The 4,555-nt window shown below is 39.5% G+C and overlaps 1 pseudogene; it reads right to left on the bottom strand.

Moving 5' to 3' along the window:
- Positions 1–3,233: 3,233 nt before the first annotated feature.
- LOC147626707 (uncharacterized) lies at positions 3,234–4,021 on the bottom strand (annotated as a pseudogene).
- Between the last annotated feature and the right edge of the window lie 534 nt (positions 4,022–4,555).

The following is a 4,555-nucleotide window of genomic DNA, read 5'->3' as shown; positions in this document are numbered from 1 at the left end:
TCAGAAAACAACTCTAATACCTTGTTCCATTTTCTTCCTTGACACACACATGGGTATCTTCGGCGACCTAAAGCTCAAGCACCGTATGGTCAACACCCTCTAGGATCTTTCGTAGGTCACCTACCTCTCATGGCCAACTGCCATGCTTGAACACAGCATGAAAACACTTTCACACCTACCCAAAATACACATTGAACACTTTTGGAAACTTTGCCACACAATTTGAAAAGGTCAGGTCTTTATATAGAATATCAAGAACCTAAGGTATGTGACTTTCCATAAAATTTGAAAAGGTCAGGTCTTTATATAGAATATCAAGAACCTAAGGTATGTGACTTTCCATAAAATTTGAGCTCATTGGAAGTCAACACCCAATATCAGTTAAAATACACTATCACTTTTCCCCTCGATAAGTTTCATCACTCCCATTTGACACAAGGTCAAGTGGGCATGAAGGGTCCAGCTTGAGCACTCCATCTCAGTACATAACCTAAGAGATTCATATCACTCCATTACATTTCTCATTCTTCTTCTCATAGAAGTTTCGACTAATCTCTCTAGATCATCACACCTTTATATTGAGGGAGGCGATGATTGCTAAAAAGTGTGCGCATGTACAGTAATTTCATGCCTAAGTATAACAAATGATCAAGATAACTCCATGTTAGCATGATCAAGATAACTACTGAGCACTCCATGTTAGCATCAAGATCAAGATCTTCGTAGTGTAATCACTCTAGATTATCACCAAATCTACTATGGTTTACCTCTAATCTCTTCGGATCAGCTCCAAACCCTTGGAGTTTTATTTGAGCCATCATGTTCAACCTTAAAACTCTAATATCCATGTCAAGAGACCCATCTGATCACTCTGGATTAGCATCTTACTTGACATAGTAGACAACCACCAATCATCAATCAAATACCAAAGATTATGCAGACATAATCTATGTAGTGACTACACACCACAAAATCAAAATCCAATAAAGTCCATTACTAGTATTTACCTTAGTGTCCCATACCACCAAGATAACAAGAGTTTGCATAAAGCATTTGACCTCCCATACTGATGATTACACTAACTATTATGACACAAAAATTAAATCTTCCTACTTATAATTAAGTGATTCCAAATCCTTAAAACCCAAGAGTGATGCAAAACATCACCAGATAAAGTATAATGAACAACTTGTGTTGTATCATGTGTTGACTATTGTGAGGAGATTCAAAATCACCCCACAATTCTACAACACTTAACAAAGTATACATGTAGAATTAATTCATTAAATATTGAGCTATTTGTGACCCCAACCACTTGTATTTAAAATTTTACAGTGTTACGTAGAAATGAGGAAAATCATAGCTATTAATTTCCCATATGGCATACCATGGCATATATTCTCCCACTTCATCAACAGATGAAATGTACCCATATTCCACATAACTAGACTACGTACTCAAACTTAAACATAGTGGAAAACAAAAAAGAATCCTTCATAGTAGGGTTTTACTTACGCAAAGTCTACTGATTCCAAGCTCGGGATCTCTACAAACCCCCGAATTTAAGATCACCAATGAATCTTTAAATGTACTTGAGCCAGACATCTTTGCAACAAAAGATTTGTTCCACATTGGATGCATGTTCAAATTTTGAACATATTTCATGTTTTTTTTCGAAACATAAATTGTTTAGCATGTGAGAAGCCACACAAGAGGGCGTGACTATCTATGGACCACACATGAACAAGTTCTTGCGTCTCTATGGACCAAGTTCACAACACTCCGGTTGTTACATAACATAACACAACACCACGACTCTCAAATAACAAAACATTGTAGTTGCCATACTCCCAAGGTGCTTATTTTTTGTCTAGGGATAAGATATCTAACAAGCACAAAACCATTACAGGCACCAAGTTTATGGTGGAAATGGTCATGAATCGAATCGGAGCTTATGCATATGTTTAGTACCACTATGACTACCCACAAAGTGATGTGCAAACATGTATCTACAAGCATGTGCATCCATATATACTCAAAAATTACAAACTGCATTCACATTTTGCATACACACAACCATGATGGGTATATCTTGAGTTCAATCAAGAATCTCCAAAGCATGTACAAATGGAGAAATGGTTTTCTCTTGACAAAGGAACCCATGCACAAGGGCATGCATCCTACACCACACATGAGGTCTTGTGTCTCTACAGACCAAGAGAAGAACACTCTGGCTGTCAAATAGTGAAACACTACAGTTGCTAAATGACACAATGCCACTATTGCTAATGTACTCAAAGATGCTTTCTTATTAACTGAGGACAAGAACGATAGGCCACTTTGTTCTAAATCAGACTATAATGAATTTTGTAAACAGATACGAAGCAGGTTTTAGTGGGGTCAACAATGCCTTAACCAACTAGTCAAGAAAGATAAACTTGTTAGAGAATTGTCTCTAAACAAGTATGGTTAAGAGGAACCATAAATTAGACCGAAGGAGCACATTTTCTCAGCCCTAAAATCAAAACCAACATTGAAGGAGACCAAAGTTATAATAGAACCTAACGTCTGTGTGTACATACAACTACCAAATTTTCCAATCCCAAAAAAATGGCAACCGTTTGTAAACGACTTGTGTTGACTACTACGATACTTTTGCTACCGTGTGTGGCTACGCACACATGATTCCACAGATAACTCAATGTGGATGCCACCTATAGCCACAAACACATGGCATCTATAGCCATAAGGTGTTGCGGGTGGCTATGCACTCAGGACATGTATGTTGATTACCATGTCAATTCTTCCTTCATGCACTCCTTCACGTGTAACTCCACACACATGAATGATCACTTATGGACCTAGTTGTATCGTTCTAGATGACCGCAACAGGCATGCCTACGAGAGGTCGGCCACATCAATGTACAACGTGGGGACTGCCGCACATTGGCTCCCTTGCAAAGCGAGCAAAGACATCTACTGCAACCAATTGCAAAGGCTCTTCTTCCCTCTCATACCGCAAGGAGAGCTTATCCATGTAAGGTTTTGGATTAATGGAAACTACTTTGGAAATTGGTCAAGTATTCATGAGAAAGCAAACCAAATCTCACATATAATGGACGTTAACCAACTCGTAGGCATTAGCAACGGGGTTTAGAATGCGGTTTCATGAGATTTTTAATCTGCACCTTCTTCTTCAATCTTTACGCCACTTTTACTAACTCATCCTTGTTTTAACTCAGAGGATTATCAAGCTCCTGAGGAACAGGTGGTGGTAGAGGGGCCTCCAAAACAAAGTGAGACTGCCTTGTTATGAATGGTCTAGATCTAAACCGTTGAGGAGGTCTTGAACCTCCTGCAATCATTGCAAAAGGAACAGAGGAACTTGATGCATTGGTGAGTGGGCTCTTCCCCTTTTGTCTGATTTGATCTTCTTGCCTAATGCATGCAATAAGGGTGCCTAGTGTAAGAGTGGGCACATTCGAATGGGTTGTGATGAATGCTTGCCACGAATCAAGTAGTGCGGCAAGAAGAGTTGTCACTTGGATGTCCTCCGTTAGTTGCAGACCAACAGTTAAAAGGTTGTCGTTGGCGGTTTGCCACGCCTCGAGGAATGCCTCTGTTGTCGGATAATTCTTTAGTTGTATTTCATTTAATTGCCTGTTTAGGAAAACACGTGAATGACATTAGTCTGTTGTTATTGTGTTTGTAATAGGTTCCACATCGCCTGCACAGTATCAAGCGTGCGAACGAGTTGAAGTTGGCGATCTCCGAGATGAAGAATGATCTCAGTTCAGACTTCCAGGTCTTTCTTTTTCCATGTGGCCTTTTAATCATCTATGGGTGGTACAACATCGGTAGCAACAGGTTGCAGAGCAAGGTCAGGTTCGGTTCCTGCAGTAATGGCCGCTTTCTCAAGAAGCATCTTGAGGCGCATGCTCCACGGCAGATAATTTGGGCCGGTTAATTTCTCGATGTCGTAAAATTTGGATGTTGACGGTTGTGATTGTGCCGCGGCCATTTTCTTCTTAAAAGTCCAGATCTGATCAAGAAGAAAGTGCTGCAGACAGCAGAAGCGAAGGTGGTTAAATCACAGGATACGAGGCGTTGTCTTTACGATACCATGTAGACAAGCCTAACCTCTGAAGCGATTATAATTAATTAAGCATTAATTATAAAACATTATTCAACTATAATGTTCAGAGATACAGAAATACTCAGGAGACAAGATATCGATTGATTGTATTATGAAAAGGTTTGATTGTATTTACAAGAAGGCTTTATGCCGGTTCGATGACTTATTATTAGCGTGAGTTAAAGTATTTTGTTTATATATATATATATATATATATTTGTTTAATTGCCAACAAATGTAGCCTACATGACACATGAAATGATCATGGGACTGCGGCTTATTAGAGGGAGTAGCTTGAGAGGAAGAGAAGGAGGGAGCCGTAGATGAGGATATTCTTCCGGCCAAAAGTTGGTGCCTAGCCCAAACTTCTAGTTCTCAACAAATCCGGCCACCTTTGCACTCTCTCTTGCACGTGCCGCA

This window comes from Cibotium barometz, chromosome 22 (assembly GCF_041138505.1).
Source record: "Cibotium barometz isolate CiBa-2024 chromosome 22, ASM4113850v1, whole genome shotgun sequence".
In the NCBI taxonomy this organism is placed as follows: domain Eukaryota; kingdom Viridiplantae; phylum Streptophyta; class Polypodiopsida; order Cyatheales; family Cibotiaceae; genus Cibotium; species Cibotium barometz.
The sequence above is the reverse complement of the archived record's forward strand: the minus strand, read 5'-3'. Positions and strand labels throughout refer to the sequence as shown.